Source organism: Equus quagga, unplaced genomic scaffold, assembly GCF_021613505.1.
Source record: "Equus quagga isolate Etosha38 unplaced genomic scaffold, UCLA_HA_Equagga_1.0 HiC_scaffold_265_RagTag, whole genome shotgun sequence".
Classification (NCBI taxonomy): Eukaryota; Metazoa; Chordata; class Mammalia; order Perissodactyla; family Equidae; genus Equus; species Equus quagga.
This window is the reverse complement of record NW_025793368.1, coordinates 52220-73444: the sequence shown is the minus strand read 5'-3', so window position 1 is coordinate 73444 and position 21225 is coordinate 52220. Positions and strand designations below refer to the sequence as shown.

Sequence of the window (21225 nt, the reverse complement as noted above, 5' to 3'; positions counted from 1 at the left end):
AAATAAGGAGGCAACTGAGAAGTGAAATGTACATGTGGAAAATGCTTTATGCTTCTCTGAGCTCATGAGATTCCACATACTGAAGAAACTGTTTAGACTAAGAATAAATTATACCAGCGAGGAGACCACCAGCCAGCAGCCCAGTTCATGTTATTAAGAAAGATGTCAGAACAGGCAAGTTAGACCACCTGTTTGATTTCACGCAAAAGGGGAAGGATTTCCATGTCTACACACAAGGATAGTGACAACACCATTAAGCATTGTAACAGGGAATGAAAACTACTCATGATCCAGGACACCAAAGTCCACACAGTAGTTGTTTCACGAGGACCATGTAGTGCAGTGGATAACAAATGGCCAAAAGTTGGTCATAGGCTATCGCAGTCAAAACGAGGTGGTTCAATACTGCAGTGAGTAAGAAAAATACATCTGGGTGGTGCAGCCTGCATAGGTCATGACTTTGTTTTCTGTCTCTATATTCCCAAGCATCTTTGGGATGGTGATGGAGGTGAAACAAATGCCTACAAAGGAGAGGTTGGAGAGGAAGAAGTACACAGGTGTTTGAAGGTGTGATGAGATGACCTGGATGAGTGTAGGCAAATGGCCCAGATGATGAGCAGATTTCCAAACACATTGATCAGGTATATGGAGAGGGAAAGCCCAAATATGAGGCACTGAAATTTTGCTTTCTCTGAAAATCCCAGAAGAAGAAATTCTGAAACTCCTGTAAGGTTCCTTGATTCCATGTGTTGGAGGTGACTACCAGTACAGAGAAAAAAATGAGTAATTTTCACACAAGCGAGCACTGGTAACCTAGCATAAATGCTACCGTTTATATTTTAGAGTCAAGAAATTAATTTTAATATATGTGTATGGACTGGTCACCTTTTGGAAACACCTAGCTCCATTTCTCATTAGAAATTTCTTTTCCACGCTCAGACTGTTCTTCAAGCATAATGCATACTATGTTTTAGTAAGAATACTTTTTATTTATTTGATGAATTCACATTGAGTGTTGACAGTATACGAGGCACTATGTAGGCAATGAACATAGGGTGATGAAAAACAAAAAGTCCCTACAATCCAATGATGGAGAAAGAATATAAGCACATAAAATATTTTAAAAATCATGTCCTACAGTGACAGGAGCTATGAAGAAAACTCAAGCAGGTTTAAAGGAGAGAGAGGATGGGGTCTTATTTTTTACTGGAAGTTCAGGCAAGATTTGCAAAGAAAGTGACGTTTGAACAGAGAAGTCAAGGAAGATAGCTGGGAGATTGATGTTATCCAGGGAAGTGTGTGCCCTGCAGGGGGAACTGCCATTGCAAATGCCCTGAGGAAGGTGCTTGTTTCAGATAGTCAAATCTCAAAAGGAAACCAGTGTGTCAAGGACAATGAACAAGGAAGGGAGTGATGAGAGACAGTGTCAGAGAAGCTTGAGGCATGAAGAGAATGCCCTATGACAGCTGAAACTGCAGGACACAGGGATCCCCCACCCATAAACTGTTTGTAGGTCTTTGTTCATTTTGTTATAACGGTGTCCCTTGAATTGAAATTGACAACCCCCTTTAGTTACTTCTGTTGATTGAGTTCTGGCCTCTAACTTATGAGTCACCTTGGGATATATGAACCCAGAAACCCTGCTCTGAGGACTGTTCTCACTCAACAAAGAGCACACACATGCATATGTGCACATACATGCACACACCACAAAAACCGTGGCCTCCTGGGTCGCTTACTACCTTGCCTTTCTTGCCCCCAGTCACACTAATTCAGCCAGTAGTGGATATGCCTCAAGCTGGCCAGATCATGTTATCTTTCCCCTAAAAAACGTAAAAATGGTACCAGAAATTCAAGTTAGTAAGCTTCCTATGGATAGATCGACTTGGGGATCCCTATTGGCATACTCATTTTCCACCTTACTTTAAAGAAACATAAGCCATCTGTTCAATAAAGAACAGAGAAGAGAAAAATGAAGTGAACATGAGGAGAAAAAGATCTAGTATCTCAGATGATCCCTGAGAGACCATGAGAAAGTAAAAGTATCCCTGTTCTGGTGGCATTCCAATTCGCATTATATCCCCTGATGTCCAGCAGAAAATGAGAGAACAAAAACAGTGTTCAAAAGGCAAAAGCACTGACATGTTTACATTATGAAACACATTATGATTGAACTCTTCAAGCACAAAATGAACAAAACTAAAACACGAACATTTCACAAAAGGAAATATACAAAGTACAACAAAAGATGGGCTTTAAAAAAATATTCATTTATTTGTTTTTGAGGAAGATTAGCCCTGAGTTAACATCAGCCGCCAATCCTCCTGTTTTTGCTGAGGAAGATTGGCCCTGAGCTGACATCTGTGCCCATCTTCGTCTATTTTATGTGGGATGCCTGCCACAGCATGGCTTCACAAGTGGTGTGTAGGTCCACACCCTTGATCCAAACCAGTGAATCCCAGGTCGCCAAAGTGCAACGTGTGAACTTAACCACTGCAGCACTGGGCCAGCCCCAAAAGTTGGACTTTTTAAATATCAAAGAGTAGAAGACTTGTGTTTCCTGGTCCTGTTCAATATTTATTTGACAGTATTTTTTAATATAGTATGATAACATAGGAGGCAAGCCCTCCTATTTTTCCTTTGTTATTCTTAGACTTTGGGTTTGATCTCTTTTTTTGACAAGTCCAATGGGCACACCCTAGTCTTGGTTCTGGTCTTTGTCCAACATGCAAACTCCTTCTCAGACTGTATTTTTACCCCAAATCACTTTATTCATTGACTTCTTCTATGGGCATATTATGTCATACACACTTTTTATTGTACTCTGTACTTTGCCATATAACGTAAGTAGCAACGAAACAGGGACTTCACCTGCATTGTTCACCTTTTCCCAAAAGTATGTGAATATACGTGCACTTGTATAGAAACAAATTTAAGCAAGTGAGAAGTTATGAAATAAAAGGAATGGAAAAGAGCATGAAACCAGTTAAGTAGGCTGATTTCATACAATGGTCTGAAACAAATTTGAATGGGACATCAAAAAATAACTAAAATATGATATGCAATAACAGAAAATGAATAACATCAACATGGAATTGTAATTGAATTAGCGAAGACCTGGACATAAGAGAGTATAGCATTAAATCTACCTAGAACTTTCTGGCATATAGCATATATGGCATTAATATTTGTTGACTGAATCAGGAATTAAGTTTCAGTAGATACGGACATTTACCATATGGAAAGGCTGTATTTCAACTTAGTTGGAAAAAACTGGACCATTGAATAAAATCTAGCACAGATGGCTATCTGAAAGAAAGTTAAGTGGTTCTTTATATCACACATCTTTAAAGACCAGAGAGATTAAAGTCCCCAGTGCAAACAGTACATTTTAGATAACATACAAAATCTACATATCAAATCTAATAGTGGACAAAACCGTCAAAATTAAGGTGAGAAAATCAGAAGTAAGAACATAGATATATTTAAAAATTTAAAACTTAAAACTATTTTGTGGTCAAAAATATCCAACCAAAAGTTATAAAAGTAGAAATAATGTGTAAAATAGATTTGAAATGTAGCTGTGTAAAAATAAGCTTAAAATATATGGACACGTAATAATAGGCAAATGCCTTGGTGATCAAATATATGAATCTTTTTTCAAACAATGAAATAATTTAAAAGTACAAGAAAAGATCTCTTCCACACTCATCAGCCTGGGGAAAGATCTCTCATGTTGACTGGAGTTAGGACTTTTAAACAGGTAGCAAAAGAGGTGCTCTCTAATTTTGCTGAAAGAAACGTGAAGTCTTACAACGTTGGGGAAATCATCTGAAGACAGCTATAAATATTAAAAATGTGGATATTCTTTAATGCAGGGTTTCTTAGTCTTAGCATTATTGACATTCTGTGCAGATCATTCTCTGTGAAGGGCTCTGTCCTGTGCATTGTAGGGTGTTCAGCAGCATCCTTGGCCTCTACCCACCCCTCCTCAATGTGACAGCCAAAAATGTCTCAAGATATTGTTCAATGTCCCCTGGGAACAAAATTGCCACAGATAGATATGCACAGTTTTAACGTAACAGTCCCCACATATTTTTGTGGCAGTAATAGCAATTTTATGAGAAAGAATATGAAAGACCACCAAATATGTAATACAGCCACACCAGGAATCTTACACAGCCTTTGAAATAAGGAGTCATTATTATAGTAGTTGACTGGGGGCATGTCCGTTGAAGCATTATTGAGAAAGAAGAAAAAGTACGCAGAAGGTAGAAAAAAAGTCTGCACTAAAACATAAAAAGCATCAATGCTGTGAGTAGGGCTCTATTCATCATCTGTAGAAAGTGTATTCATATGTATTTGTGCACAATATAGAAAGATAAATTTTTTAAAAAGCTAAGAAGTTATGAAACAAACAAAAGCAGTGAAAGTAAAGTTAGGTTAAGAATATTGTTTTCTAAAAAACTATATGTAAAAAACTTGAAGGAAAATGTACAATTAATTTATATAACTACATAAAATAGTAATAATTTAATGATACATATCACTAATTAGTGCCTAAGTCACTAATCCAAGATAAAATTCCCAAAGACTTGGAAAGAAAAGAATGTAACAGAAGGATTTTAAAATAGGAGAAGCAGCAGTATCTAAGGTAGAATTTCATCTTGTATAAAGACACATGAATTCAAATATGCTTAAAAAGACAAAGGTGATGTGTAGTCAAATGGTAAAGAGCAATACTTCCCAAATGATGGCCCACATAATGCGACTTTTAGAAATAGATCTAGTCACAAAAGCTCAAAAGATAAAATCAGGAATAATGGAGATGTGAAAAGAAGTTGGAAACATGTATAAAAGGTGATATATTACCACTGGATGCAGGAAAATTTTCAATTTTAGTTTTGTTTGTAACAAAGACTCAAAAGTGAAGAATATTAAAGTGACTGCTCAGGTTTTTGGTAAGAATAATAAAAGAAAAAAAGCAATGGAGAGAATACTGATAGATTCTACCACACCGAATTTGTAAACTCTCATACATTCCCCACAAATGCATCGGTACACACATAAAAGAACTAAATAGTAGTCATTTTGTGTATAATTCAAGAAATTACACAATAAATTTTAATGACTTTTTAATGAAATTGTTGCTAATTTAACCTCCCTGAGATCCAGCTTCCTTGTTTCTGAAAATAATTTGGGAAAGCAAATGTAACATCAGACAAATGTTGCAAGAAATAAGTAAAATGTGTGGCCATATATTGTTGAGTCCAAAGAAAATGTTCAAAAGTAAAACTCACGTGTATGTATATGTGTGTATACGTTTTTATTTCAAATAAATATACTCACACACATAAAGGTACACAAGAACAAACTCATATTTTATGTTGGAAGGAAACAAGAGAAAATTGAAGAGGATAGAAATGAAGAGAAGAAATGTTTGAATTAACATGATAATTAAAAGAATGTGGAAATTTAAACAGAAAGATTTAAATTTAGGGGCCAGCCCCATGGCTTAATGGTTAAGTTCATGCGCTCCACTCTGGTGGCCCAAGATTTCACCAGTTCCAATCCTGGACATGGACAGAGCCCCGCTCATCAGGCCATGCAGGGGTGACATCCCACATAGCACAACCAGCAGGACCACAACTACGATATACAACTATGTACTGGGGGGCTTGGGGAGAAACAAAGAAAAAAAGATTGGCAATGGATGTTATCTCAGGTGCCAACCTTTAAAAAAAAGATTTAAATTTAGACAAATTTAAATTGTGAATTATTTTTCTATTCTTAATGCCTCAAAGGTGTCAAAATCTGAAGCAAATTTACATTTATGCGATGAGAAATTCTCTACCAGCTAAAGAGGGTGAATATCTCCATAGTGATTTCAAATTTCTTCTTCTCCTCTAGGTTGAATTACAACAGAAAATGCCTTTACCCAGGCAAAACTAAATGAATGATTTGAGAAGCTTAATCTATTTCTGGAACAAAATTTTATTGGATAATTGTCTCTGTTAAATTCCTAATGTGTCCTTACCCTCCCATCTCATCACCAGTGGCCCATGACATCCTAACCCACCTGTCTCATCAACAGGGTTAGGCTTAGGGTTAGGGCTAAGGCTAGGGCTAGGGCTACAGTTAGGGTTAGGGTGCCCACAGCACAGCATCCTAACCCTCGCGCCCCATCGTCAGGTTCCCAGGGCGTCCTAACCCTCCTGTCTTGTCATCAGGCAAGTTACAGGTTCATTATGTATTATACTTACCTTAAATCCAAACCTGAAAATACATAACCATGCCCATGTCCAAATGCCAGTCTAAATGTCAACCTAAACCTGTACCTACATTTGTAGCTATCTAAATGTACACCCATGTCTATCTACCTGAAAGGCAGACGGCTTCATTTGGGGGAATCTCTCCCAAGGACAGCTGTCAAATCAGATTCTCAGGCAGCGCACATGGGTCCAAGTTGTGGCCCCATTACTTGTGTTCTCTATAATCAGTTGAGGTGCAATTTAAGAGCGAAATGCTGCAAACATTGCGACGCTCTTCTAAAGCTGTGTTCCCTGGCAACCTTCCTCACGTACGCTGGGCATACCTGGAAGTTCCTCTTCCTACGTAATGATCAGGAAGCAGTAACTTGCCACACCTGACTCAGGAGAAGCAGGGAGAGAGTGGACCTCCAGACAGACAGACAAATTCCATTGTTGGAATAAACACCCTCGTCCCACAGAATGTTTTGACACGACCACCATCATAAAGCAAAATAAATGAAATAAAAATAAGAGCACTACTAAGATACTGAGCTTTCAGAAACTGCACAGAGAGGGGCAGATGGATCTTTTAGGACCCAAAGGAGGGGAATAGCAGATGCCGGACTTGGGAAAGGACACACACTGTGTGGATGCAGCATTGCTCCGCTGGGAAAACTAGCAGCACAAGCAGAGGCTCACGGTCATGTGGGGCCTGACATTTACCTAATGAACACACGATGGGTCTGCTCCCTGAAAGGACTGACGTGGGGTTGAATTGTCTTTCCATTGTGCTGTTTCATTTTGAAGCTAGAGTTTAGACTGCTGAGGTGTTGTCACCGTCATCTGACCTGAGGTTCCCAGTTGAGAGTGGCTCAGGGGATGTGGTGGGCTTGCCCACCAGCCTTTGCCCCTCATGGGCTGTGCCAACCTACTGCAGCCACACAGTGAGCTAAGTGACGGTGAAGAGATGAGGAGGAGTCCACACTGTGCAGTGATCTGAAGCTCCCCTGAAATTTCCAGGATTCCTGGCCGCCCACGGGCTGAATTTCAACTTTTTGTGTGACTCAAAGAAACAAAGCAGTTCTCAAAAACACCATTGACCACAGTTTGAACCACCGTTGACAAAACTAGGCGCCAAAATCAACACGCAAGTTTGACACCACATCTGAATTGAGATAAGTCCGAACAGGAACACCCCCCACAAAAAAACCCATTATTGCACTTGTTATTTCTTACCTTTTTGTCTGGAAGCAATTTCAAGCTTAGAGAAGATTTGAAGAGAGTAGAAAGAATGCCAGGGCACCTCACCCAAATTCTTTGTCAGCAAATGAGGTGAGGAGAGACGGTTTGGCGTTTAGGTAGACACCCACTTTAACGTAAGGTGCAGACACCACGTCCCTTCACCCCTAAAACTTCAGAGCGTATTTCCTAAGAAGAGAGATGTTGTTTTCTGGAGCCACACACGGTATCAACCTCAGTAAACTCGACATTCACACACTTCCTTTCTCTAATCCACTATTGACACCAAATGCCCTTCACAGCGTGTTTTTTCTCCCTCGGAGCATCAAGCCCAGAATCTCGTGCTGCCCTGAGCTTCCGTCTCCCTTCATTCTTCAGTCTGGAAGAGATCCTCAGCCTGTTTCTTTCATGACATTTCCATTTTTGTAGAATAAAATACTCTTCCAGTTTTTCATAGAATGTTCCTCCTTTGTGCCGGATGTTTCCTTATAATTGGATTCAGGTTATCCTTTCCATAAAGAATACCGTGTCCTTCCCACAGCACCACATCTGGACACTCCAGCCTCTGCCCTCTCTATCCCGTGTCTTCTCCACTAGATGGTGGGCGTTTCCCTGGGCACCAATAACCTCGTGCAGGTGCCCCCCGTCTGCCCCCGCCCTGGCTCCCCGACTCGGGAGCAACAAGGCTTTGCTAGTTGCTGCCCCACCGCAGGTGACTCTTTATATTTTTACTATTTCATTGTTTTTAAACAGTGTGGTCGTGTCACCCATTCAAAAATTAAAGAAAAGGAGCCAGTTGTCAGGGCTCAAGGCAAATACCACCTACTCTCTCAAGACCGCAGAGGTTTGCCGTCTGGGAACCAATGATGTCAGGCACAGTGGGAGACGCATGTATGTATTTTAAGTGGCAACGTTTGGAGAGAGCCAACCACGTGGCACCAGAGTGGTATCTGAGGACGGTAACCACTGATGCAAAATCACTCTCCTCAACTGCAATTGTGCAATTAAAGTATTTGTTAATGAATAGTATTTCCTGCTTTTAGTTAACAATATAAAAAAGAGAATCATGAGTAGACTGGATAGAGCAAATAATGAGCTATTTTATGTTTCTTTCCCCTGTTTACTTTTAAAATAATTTTGAGATGAATTAGAAACTTTAAAGACACCAGGCAGCGCATATAACTGAACAGAACTTTTATCTTACTTCTGTATTTTTAGTGTATAATATAAGAGTAGCAAATATCCAGTCAACCCTCTTGAGATGTTAGGAATTTTGGTTGAGAATTAGGGAAAAGAAAAAAAAAAGAGAGAAAGAAAAAGATGATGTGATTTGCATGCCTTGATATGGTCAACCTGTTTCTACCCTGAAAATAACTCAAAAAGGATAAACTGAGCTAGCATCTACTTAGTATGTTATCACCTCCTTTAAAAAATCAAACATGCTTAGAAACCAGTGGCCCCTGATACTCAAGGACCTGCAGGTGATTGATGGACCTCAGACGGGAATGTGGAGGAAGCAGCCGTCTCAGGCTGTGAGAGCTGACGTCACCATTTCTTCTCGTCCTCTCTGTCTATCCTCTTTCTGTGTGCCCCCCCCCCCCCTTCTCCCTTCTCATTGCGGGAGGGAACACAGCTGCATGTCACCGACGTCTTAACTGGGAGCTGCACCCCTAGGAGATCTGGACAGGCGTTCTGCGCATAGATTTCTGGATCTGAAAGTGTCGCCATTTCTCCCAGAATGGTCTCTCTGTCGCTGTCGGAAGTCAGCCGCCCCTGTCTGTGGGGGTCTGTGTGTGGACCTTCAATTCTCTTTTGCCCTATGTGTCTACCCACTTGCCAATACCACACATACTGATTCTTGTGGCTTTATCCTAAGTTTTGAAATCAGGTAGGGTCAGTCTTACTTCCTTCTCCTTTTTGAAAATCATTTTGGCTGTTCTAGGTTCTTTGCTTTGTTGTATAAATTTAGATGAACTTGTCAATTTTTACAAGAAAATCCTGCTCGTATGCTTATGGTGATTGTGCTGAGTCTATACGTTAATTTGGGACAAATTGATGTCTTCAAAGTATGGTGACTTCCAATCCATGAATAAAATATTTCTTTCCCTTTATTTAGGTTTTGTCTGTTATCCCGTATCAGTATTTTGCAGTTTTTGGCATGCAGACCTTATACATACTTTTATTAACATTTATACCTAAGTATTTCAAGGTGTTTTTGGTACTATTCAAAATCGTATGCTTAAATTTCGATTTCACATTGTTCGTTGATACCATGTAGAATTACAGTTAATTTTTCTATCTCCACTTTGTATCCTGCAAACTCGCCAGAATCACTTGTTACTTCTACTGCTAATTTAATATTTCCAACCCAGACGATCATGTTGTCTGCAAGTATAGATAATTTTAATTTTCCCCTTCCAATCTGAATGCCTGCTATTCCTTTTTCTTGCCGTGTTGTACTGGCTAGAACCTCGTGGTACAATGCTCGGTAGGAAGAGTGAGACAGACGTCCTTCGTGGTCCTGGTTTTACACCACAGCATGTGAGGTCAGCTGTGGGACTTCATGGATCCTCTTCCTCAGGTTAAGAAACTTCCATTTTCTTTCTAGTTTGCATGTTTTTGTCATAAATGGACGTTGAATTTTTTCCAATGCTTTTTCTTTACATTTCAAAATAGCCACGTTATTTTTCTTTTTTAGTCTGTTAATATGATGAATTAAAAAACAACCTTACATTCTCAGAATGAACCTCACTTGGTCATATGTTTCTTATGTATTATCAGGTTTTATTTAATAATATTTCATTAAAGATTTTGCAATGTCTTTATGAGGACATATATCTATAATTTTCTTATAATGTATTTGTCTGCTTTTTTTTTGTTTTTAATCAGGGTAATGCTGGCTTCCCATAAGTTATTGGGAAGCATTCCTTTCTCTTCTGTTTTCTGGAAGAATTTCTCAAGCACTGATTTTCTTTCTTCTATGATTATTTATTAGAATTTTCCAGTGAAACCAGATTGACCATGAATATCTTAGTTGAAAGGATTTTAAGTACAAACTCAGTTCCTCTAATAGATATGAGAGATGTTTCTTTGTGAGTGGACTTTGGAAATTTTTGTCTTTCAGGGAATTTGTACGTTTTGTCTAAGTTATCACATGTATTGGCATAAAGTTTCATAATATTAACTCACTGTCCTTTAAATGCCCATAGTATGTACAGTTGCCAGACTTAGTATAATTAATAGTAATAATAATAATGATGATGATTGAACTTCAGATACAAAAACAAGTCGTTTGTCAGTGTGAGTTTGTCTCATATGTATTGTTATTTGAAGTTAAAATTTACCTGGGTGTGCCCTATTTCATCTGAAAGCCCCGGTAAAATATCTAGTAAAACCTCTTCTTTCAATCTGGATATTTTTAATTTGTCTCTTCTCTCATCTTTTCATTATCAGTCTGGCTAGACATTTTTCAACTCTATGGATCTTTATTAAAAAATCAGCTTTCTGTTTCACTGATTTTCTCTAGTACCTTTCTATGTCAATTTAATTGATTTCTGTTCTTCTCTCTGTTAACTTCTTCTTTCTGGTGCTTTGGGTTAATTTCTTCTCTCCTACTAGTGTATAGGGTGGAATCTTCAAGAACTGATTTTGCATGTTTTCCACTGTAAGCAGTGGGTGCCGACATGGTCCTCTGAGCAGCAAGGCACCTGTGTCCTCAGGTTCCCTCCTCTGAGATGCTCTCTATTCCCTCTCGCTTCCTCTTTGACTCATGGATTATTGAGAACAGGGTCACTTAATTTTCAAACATTTGAGGATTTTCCAGATATCTTTCTGTTAACCAGTTTCTAATTTAATTCCGTCCTGATTAGAGAACATACTTGGTATGATTTCAACTTTGTAAAATTTTCTCAGTTTTGTTTTATGGCATTGAAGGTGGTGTGTCCTGGGAGTAGATCCAGTGCACTTGGAGGAAGTGCATCCTGCTGTTGTCGGTGGGTTGTTCTGGAAATGTCCTTCAGATGAGGAGGTCCAGTTGGCTGATGGTGTTCCTTGCTTCTTCTCCATCCTTGATGGTTTTCTATCCAGTTGGTGCATTGATTAGTAATAGGGCGCTGAGAGCTCCAACTGTAACTGATTCGCCTCTCTCTCCATCAGTCCTTGTTTATGCTCCGTGCTGTCAGAAGCTCTGTTGTTACACACATGCGTTTGGAATTAATCTCCTTGGGAAACTGACCCATTGGTGCCAGGTAACAGCTTTCTTTCTTCAGCAGATGTCCCCACAGGAGAAGGGGTGGGGTGGGCCATTGGGCCTCTCCCCGGTGGAGGTGCCTCCAGCCCCACTTGCCCCAAGGTGGTACAGGTCCCTTTGAGTCTTGGTAGAAGAGCCTAGAGAGGCTGCACACCCCGCTGTGTGTGGCCCCCAGGGTTTCTAAAGCCTCTCCTGGGTCCACGTGGTCTGTGGCCAGGGGTCAAACATTTCAGCTCATCTTCTCACCACTTTCAAGATGCGCGTGTTGCCTTCACCCTCCTGGAGGGCCAACGTTTCTCAGATCTCTGGCCACCTGCTTTCCTTGTCACCTTGGGTGTCGAGTGGACTCGGGTGACTCTAGTTTATCCAGCGTGGCTGCTGTCAGGATGGGAGCAAAGCCCTTCCACCCTCTCTTCAAGCAGAGACAAGTAGAATTCCTCTCTGCCTTATTTCTACTCGAGTAAATCACTTACCATGACACATAAAGCCCTCCTGGCCTTTTAGCCATAAGCATGGGAGTTCTCAGACAGACTTTGTAATCGATTATCCTTCCTGGGAGCTAAATGCTTTCCTTGCTTATATTGATTGAAGTCATATTCCTCAGAGGCATATGGTGATTTAAAGAACTATGTTAAACTTCAAAAGAGTTTTTATTTGATGGTTTGAATTGATTCTTCTTTTATATGAATGGTTTCACCTATCATCAACTGAAGTATCATGAAAAATATTTGCTTACACAGAATTTAATAACTGGAATGTGTAGGAGGAAATAAACTTGGAGAGCTTACCTTGGATCCATGTGGGACAAACAGTTAAATAGGCAAATTCAGTCCTAATTTTAGTAAAAGGAAAAAATGCCTAATTTTTGAAACGATAGCTTTCACCTGTGTCGTGTGACGAGGCGGGTCTTCCAGCCATGAGTGGACATCCCTGCCCACAGGCCTCTGCTTCAGATCTGAGCACAACAGCTCCTGCCCTGATGAAGTAAGCACTATTTGTTCCCGCACATCCCTGCACAAGCCCCCTGCACGTCCCAACTCACCCGCCACTGGGTGAACAATTGTTGAATAAGATAAACACACACTCTCCAAATACCATCCCACAGGTGATATTTACCATGCATATTTATTATATACATGTAATCAATGTATATTTATTATTGCCTAATAATTTCAGAGTCAAAGGCACTTGGAAGCAGATAAACCTGGCAGACACCACTCTAACCAAATGTGCAACATCAGCACCACCACTAGGGGAATCTCATCCTGTTGCTCCCTGTTGCCTGAGGAGAACTCAAGGCTGCTTCTGCAGTGTTCCTGCCCCAACTGTTTGTTCGGACTGTCATCAGGAAGAAGCACACAATCACTCCAAATGAGTGGAGTTACGCAAAACAACGATCCTAGACTTTTCAGAAATGTCAATGTAATGGAAGAGGAGTCAGTGGGACTCATCAGGTTGAGGACCACAGGGACGGGAGGCTGAACTCGACGCCAGATCTGGGATGGATCCTGGAGAAGAGAAGGTGCCCAGAGGAGCTGGGACACATAGGAGGACGTCCTGGTTACTAGGGGATAGGTGCTGGAGTATTTAGGGGAATAGTCTTGATGTCTGCAAATAATGCTCAAATTATTCGGCAAAAATCTTTCAAAATGTGTAGATAGATTAGGGGGTGAGGGAATGAGAAATCAAGAAAATGTGGTAAAATATTAACAATCTGTGAGTCTAAGTGATGGGCAAACGGGTGTTCTGTGTACAATTGGGACAACGTTCTGAAGTTCGAGTTTGTTCTACATAAGACGTCAGAAACAAGTTAGTTCAGCTAAATAGAAAAACATGAAAGTACTGACTGCCTTCACATCAGGTGTTTTTGATGGAAGGAATAGATCTTTATGGAAATATGTAGCTTGAATTGAAATGATAGGTATATCCATGGGTATAGTGAAGAATGTTTTAAACACAAAAACCTACAACCACGCAAATTTAATTCTGGGTTATTGGAGAAGGCTGGTTCTAAGAAGCAGGAGGATTGCTTTCATTTTGAGAGGAGGGGGTTAACCTGTGAAAAGCTATAGCTCAGCTGGGAGTTAGAACCTGCATTTCCTCACAGATCTATATTTGGTGATTTAGATACAAGCTCAATTTTGTGCCCTTGGATCTAGCTTTTCATGCACAAGTGTAAAATATTTTATTAGTTTGAAAATATATAGGAGATTTCAATTCTTAAAAGCAACACATGCTGTCTTCCAATTCAGAAAGGCCGGATCATAAATTAAGCCCTACTGATGAGGAAGCAGAGAATTGTTACCAGAGAATAATTGTTAATTACATTAACAGGGAATAACCAATAATTAGATACTCACTAAACACCAATATTATTCCAGTTTTCTGCAGAAGAGCAGATTCAGTCTCAGGAATGACTCCCCTTGCCAATGTCAGGAATGAAGTCACTCCCGTCACTCTCAGCATGAGTACCAATGCCGTTCGTGTGAGGAACAAGTACTACTCCCACGGTACACAGGAAGGCACCTGCTTCTGTCAATCTCAGAAATGGCTCCCATGGAGACACTTCGTCTCAAAAAAATGAAACAAGCCTCAAAAGGAACTCGTTATGGGAGCAAGCGTACACCTCTCCCAACAGCAGACACATAAGGGGCTTCCACCAAAAATTTTCAGGGGCAAGTCAAATAACCTACATATATAAAATATATAAAATAATGATAGGCTGAATTCACAGCCTGGGGAAGATTACGTGCAGCAATGCTGGCTGACAGACGTCGCTGCTCTACAGCTGAAGAGGTGGGCGGATGTGTGCAAACATGGTTAACGCAGCCAGATTCTGCTCTATTTATCAGAAGACGTGCAATTTTGCTTCCTGAACTTTTCCCTAACATCTGTAATTACTTGACATTTAAAGAACATGCCACTGGAAGGATTTAATTGTTTCCAATGTTACAATTTCTTACTTGTTACAGATTTTTCCCCCTTCCTGTTACATGATCAATTAAAAATAGTCCTTCACAGCCAAGAGTCTGAAAACAACTCTTGTAGCCAAACCCTCTCTTCCTTTCTCTCTCTTTGAATGTACTATAAGGATAGAAACAGTCATGGATGATCATTCCTCCAAGTGTTTACCGCCTTGTCCCTGCAACTTCCTTTCTTCCTTCTGGAGAACTGGCACCTTCCTGTTCAGAACTGCTGGCTCTGACTGGTAACATGAATCTTCACATGTGTAGCAGCTAAAGATGAACATCTGGCTGTCAGCCTTCCTTTTTCCATGAATACGTTTGCTGAACAAAGTTGATGAAAGTTAAAAGCTGATGTTAAATAAAATTAAATCAAGGGAACATAAAATTAAATTAAAAAACCCTAAAATAATGGCAGAGGAGGATCTTGGGGAAGACTCAGTCAAACGTCCATTTGTAGATGAGGATTGTGTGAAGAATATCAAAGGGAAATAACAATGAGTGATTTTGTTTTTAGTTTGGGAAGGGGGTTGGCCAGGGTGGGGGCCAGATGTGGGTGAGGAAGCTGTGTGACCCTCCACTGCCCCCCCTCCCTGGGAGTCTTCATTCCTCCCTCTCTCGTGTTCTGGGCTCACTTACAAACTAGTTCTAGGTGAGGAATTCGGCGGTTCGAGACTGGAGATTTGCATAAATGGTTCTGATGTTAGAACATTTTTCTCATGGACATGAGTGTTGAGTCCTCATGTTTTTGAGGTCATAAAACAAAGAAGTTGGTCTTTGTATATGTTGATGTCAAGGATTGTGATGCCTCCAGCTTTGTTCTTTTTCCCAGGATTGCTTTGTCTTTTCAGGATCTTTTGTTGTACCATATATATTTTAGGATTCTTCGTTCTATTTATGGGAAGAATGTCATTGTGATTCTGATTGGGATTGCATTGAATCTGTAGATTGCTTTAGGGAATGTGGACACTTTAACTATGTATATTCTATAAATCCATGGACATAGAATATCTTTCCATTTCTTTGTGTCTTCTTTGATTTCTTTCAATAATGTCTTATAATTTTCAGTGTATAGGTTTTCATCTCCTTGGTTAAATTTATTCCTAGATATTTAATTCTTTTTGTTGCAATTGTAAACGGGATTATATTCTTCACTTCTCTTTCTGCTGGTTCGTTGTTAGAGTATAGAAATGCAACTGATGTTTGTAAGTTGATTTTGCACCCTGCAACTTTGCTGTAATTGTTGATTATTTCTAACCATCTTTCGGTTGAGTCTTTAGGGTATTCTATTTGTAGAATCATGCCGTCTGCAAACTGTGAGGGTTTTACTTGTTAATTTACAATTTGTATCCTTTTGATTTCTTGCCTAATTTCTCTGGCTGAAACTTCCAGTACTATGTCGAATAAGAGTGGTGAGAGTGGATACCCTTATCTTGTTCCTGTTCTCAGATGAATGGCCTTCAGTTTTTCACTGTTGAGTCTGATGTTGGTTGTGGGTTTGTTATATCACCTTTATTATGTACTTTCCTTCTATACCCATTTTATTGAGAGTTTTTTAAATCATAAATTGATGTTGGACCTTGTCAAATTCTTTCTCTGCATTTATTAAGGAAAATCAAAACTACCATGAGATATCACCTCACACCCATCAGAGTGGCCATAATGAACAAAACAAGAAATAACAAATGTTGGAGAGGATGTGGAGAAAAGGGAACCCTCATACACTGCTGGTGGGAATGCAAACTGGTGAGCCCACTATGGAAAACAGTATGGAGATTTCTCAAAAAATTAAAAATAGAAATACCATATGATCCAGCTATCCCAATACTGGGTATTTATCCAAAGAAGATGAAATCAACAATTCAAAGAGGTTTACACATCCACAGCATTATTCACAATAGCCAAGACATGGAAGCAATTCAAGTACCCATCAATGCATGAATGGATAAAGAAGATGTGTGTGTATATATATGAACAAAGCTGATGAAAGTTAAAAGCTGATTTTAAATAAAATGCAATCAAGGGAACATAAAATTAAATTAAAAAACCCCAAATAATGGCAGAGCAGGATCTTAGGGAAGACTCAATCAAAAGTCCATTTGTAGATGAGGATTGTGTGAAGAATATCAAAGGAGAAATAACAATGAGTGATTTTGTTTTTAATTTGGGAAGGGGGTTGGCCAGGGTGGGGGCCAGATGTGGGTGAGGAAGCCAATATATACATATATGTATATATATATATACACACACACAATGGAATACTACTCAGCCATAAAAAAAGACAAAACTTCACCACTTGTGACAGCATGGATAGACTTTGAGGACATTATTCTAAGCAAAATAAGTCAGACAGAGAAAAACAAATTCTGTATGATTTCACTCGTGTGTGGACCATAAACAAACACATAGAAAAGGAGAACAGATTCGTGGTTACCAGAGGAGAAGGGGGTGAAGGGAGGGTGAAGGGGATAAAGGGGGACATATATATGGTGAAAGATAAAAACTAGGCTATTGGTGATGAACACAAGGCAGTCTATACAGAAACTGACACATAATAATGTACTTCTGAAATTATACAATCTTATAAACCAATATGTTCTCAATAACATAGTGAAATAAATAAATAAGTAAAGCAGTTGGTTTTCTTTTCCTTAATCCTAACTAAACTGTAATGAGCCCCCACCTGTAGTAGGCACTGTGTTAAGTGGGTGCGCCATCTATTTAATGCTAACAACTCTAAAGGATCCTATTATTTCACCCCATGCTTTGTAGATGAGGAATTGAGGAAAAGTATAGTTACATGATCCATTAGTTGGATGGATGGCCAGCCAGTCCAAAAATTAGTGATTTGAAACTCCTTTTTATTCAGCTCTTGATTCTGTTGTTGGACAACTTGACCTGAGGTCTGCAGGGCTTCCTCCTGTGTCTGTGGAGAAAGAGAGAGGAGAGAGGGCAGGAGATACAGAGAGATATTGACAGCCTAAAGAAAAGATTGGTGAACACTCAGATACCTTTGAGATGTGATTTTAAGGCTTGTTTTTCAATACAATTTGCAAATTCAAATTGAATTAACAGAAAAAATAAAATGAAATAATTCTGAAAAAGAAAATTGGTGACATTCTGATAAAAAACCATCTACCCTAATACCCTAATAGGTATTATTTCTTGAAAGATCTCACTATAGTTAAGAAAATATGCTGCAAAATATTAAGTGATTAGAGCTGTTTTCTTCAAATGGTTCTCATTTTGAAAGTACCCATTGATTATTTTCTGTAACAAGTGAGGAAATGAAAAAGTAACCCCCACCAAACCTTTATTTCCTTTCCTGATTTGTGCAGGTGGCATTTTTACTTTTGCATTTCAAGATGCCTGACATTTTCCTTCTGTCCTGCACTGATTATTCATACAGTTTGGTCTTAGTGTACTTTAAATTACTTCACAGTGATGGGTGCAAGTTTGTTTGCAATTATTTTATGTGATTTCACTATTCTTTAGTTATTATTTTATGTATTACATAATTTTTCAGAGTAATTTTAACAAAGATTCTCGGGTTTGCATAGCTTGAATCTGATTCCTCTATAATTTAGGGAAACTTGAGTGTGTCTAAAATGCGCTCATTTCTTCTGTCATAGATGCTGCAGGGACGTCTAGACTTGCCAGGGATTCCCCTTTGCATATTGAGTTCTACATTTATTTTATAATTATTTCCCCACTTAATTCAGCCCACACCCAGCTTGTTCTTGGGCTGAAAGTGTTGTATGGCTCATTTCCTGGGAAGGGGTATGCCCTTTTAACTTGGAGACATAAGTTAGTTCACAAAATATTTATTCAATGAAATCATTAAACATTGTTTTCTGCTCCATGTTTTTCAGAAACATCAACAATCTTTTTTATAATCATTAAATCATAATCAATAAATGCAGCATTTGTCTCTGCAGCTTCTAGTTCTCTCCCACTCTTTCCTGTGGTCCATGAGCTCCCCTTTCATCTCTTTCAGCGGTTCTATCACCTTGTCCTTCAATGCACGTGGTTCTTTTTGACCAGTACTTAGAGATACTGTTGTGTGAGACTGTGGGGAGCTGGTCGCTGGATGCTCCACCTGGTGACTCCCTGGAAGATGTTCTTTATCTCCCTGCGTTCTGCCCCTCCATTGGTGTTGAGGCTAGTTATGCAGAGATCCACTGCTGGTGAGTTATCTGTTATTTTCACCTAATCCTCTTTTACTGTCTGCTAGTGTTTAGAGTGGTGTGTGGGGCTATGGAGGTGGCAGGGTCAATTCCATCACTCAGGCTTCTGTTTGGCTTCATTTGATTTTAAGCCCCTCCCCGAGCCTGTGGAACCTCTGCCTCGGGGCGTCTGTTCCTGCTGCGCCTTTGCTGGTGGTTCTTCACGGCAGATCGTGCACAGAATGCACATGGCCATTTCTTTATTGCCTTGAAAATAGTCTTTTCTTCCCTTCTTTTTCTTTCCTTTTCTTTTGTTCAGTGAATGAAACAGATTGTTTGAAATTCTCTCTTAAAGATATAATATTAAAAAAAAAGTGTTATGTTAGCTCCACATATCATGGCAAGGTGATTCCTAGGCAGGACTCCTGATTTCCCCTAGAATGGACTGAGATTATTTCACTGAGAATGGATTATGTTGTCCTTCCAGACGCCTTTGATTGAAGAGAGAAAAGTGGCTGTGTGACCATCGGCAAGTGAGTGGGAGCTCTGAGTCCGCATGAAGCTGCACGGCATCCTGCCGGAAACTTGCAGACTGTGGGTCAGATACACACCAACACTCTTCATACTGGAGCTCGTTTGCTATCAAAATGTGTTTTAATTCCCACTCTACCATTTTTGTCTAAGACTGTCAATCATGAATAGAGAAAGAAGATTCAGTTTTTGTGGACAAATGAAGTCTGCTGGAGCCTATTTGTATTGCCCTTGCTTCCTTGCTTTTACTGATGAAAGTAGCATCTGTCAAAGTCATTTCAACAAAGATGGCTTCAAAACTTACATCTGTTTAAATTAATGTCGGGGCTGGTTTGCAAAGGAGATTTTGCTATGAAAACAAAGACCCATCTAAAGGGTCTACTTTCACTGTCAGAAATTTAAATGCCTTTACATTTTTATAGACTTACCTGCCTTTCTTTGGAAGATGCAAATGTACGTCCTTTAATCCCTTCCATACCCTGGAACAAGTTAACATGTCTGTAGCTATAGAAATTTGTAACTTACTTTATTTTATTTTATTTTCCTGAGGAAGATTTGCCCTGAGCTAACACCCATGCCAATCTCCCTCCATCTTTTAGTACATGTGTTGCCAGCATAGCATGGCTGCTAACAGAGCAGTGTAGGTCCACACCTGGGAACCAATTACAGGCCACCAAAGTGGAGCACACTGAACTTAACCACTAGGCCACTGGGGCTGGCCCTGGAACTTATTTTGTACTTTTCATGGTTGAATAGTAACAAAGAATATCATTAGCATGATCATTTTACCCCTGTGTAAACTCCCAACACTCAACAAAAATAATAACAGCAAATAAAGCCAACAGACTTTGCTCACTGGAATACAGCAGTTACATGTTTTCTCCCTTTCCTGTTAGTATTTTACTTTCTTAGAGAATCGCTATAAAACAGCTTTCTTTAAGGTGGCTTCATCAATGAAAAGCATCAGTGACAGTTACCTGGCTGGTAGGAGTGTCTTCAAGTCCATGTGTCAGCCATATGATGATTTTTTTGTCCCCAAATGCTTGGCTTTTCCAATACCGGAATGATCAGTGCATCATTGGGAATCCTACACTTCGTTGACTCTGCATCATTCTGAGATGGATCACCAATTGCTGGGCCAGCTGAAGAACCATATCAACTTACAATTACTGACTTCACTCTGTGTAACTCACCCTTGGAACACACTGAATGAGATCCTGGGATTGACCCGTTCCCATCTCAGTACTTGAGATCTAGGGAACTCACTTTAAGCAAAATCAGACGTCACTGGCTCTCTCCATTCTAAGAGACATTTTGGAGACTTTTGAGTACTAGGAAAATTTTAGAATATACGAGAATACTGGGTTGACCCCAGGACCTCAGAAATCTCTTTTACTAACAGGTGTTGGTTTTTCAACATCAATTAGTGTTGCTAACATTCACGTGGGTTGTTCTTTGATCAGGGACCCCCCCCCCCCCCCCCCCGCCATGGTAAGTTTATTAAGTAAATCTTATGAATGGTATAAATTCCTCAAGCATTAATAATGGTATAAACATTCAATAAAATAAGCTTTAATGAGCCTGCATTTTGTGGCAAACTTTATTATGGGAGGGGCACAGAATGATCGTTTTTGTTCCCTAATCCCTTGAGTTACTCAGAGGGTGGTAAATGTTCCATCAACATTGAGGAATCTCGGGGTTGAATAAGTGGCTTCCTCAAACATAACAATGTGGCATCAATATCCTTGTTATAGTTCCTCAGTTTAGGGACTGACATTATCTTGATTCTGGAGAGACAGCAGCATCTAGGAAGTGAGAGCGATCTT

General features: G+C 39.6%; 1 long non-coding RNA gene across 2 annotated transcripts; it reads left to right on the top strand.

Annotated features, from left to right (window-relative positions):
• The first annotated feature begins 491 nt into the window (after nt 1-491).
• Nucleotides 492-20985, top strand: LOC124232129 (uncharacterized). Of its 2 annotated transcripts, none has more exons than XR_006886776.1 (3): nt 492-641; nt 18700-18889; nt 19356-20985. It is a non-coding gene; the product is annotated as an uncharacterized LOC124232129 (long non-coding RNA). The 2 variants fall into 2 exon arrangements; XR_006886777.1 differs by lacking the exon at nt 492-641 and adding an exon at nt 16408-16448.
• Nucleotides 20986-21225: the final 240 nt, after the last annotated feature.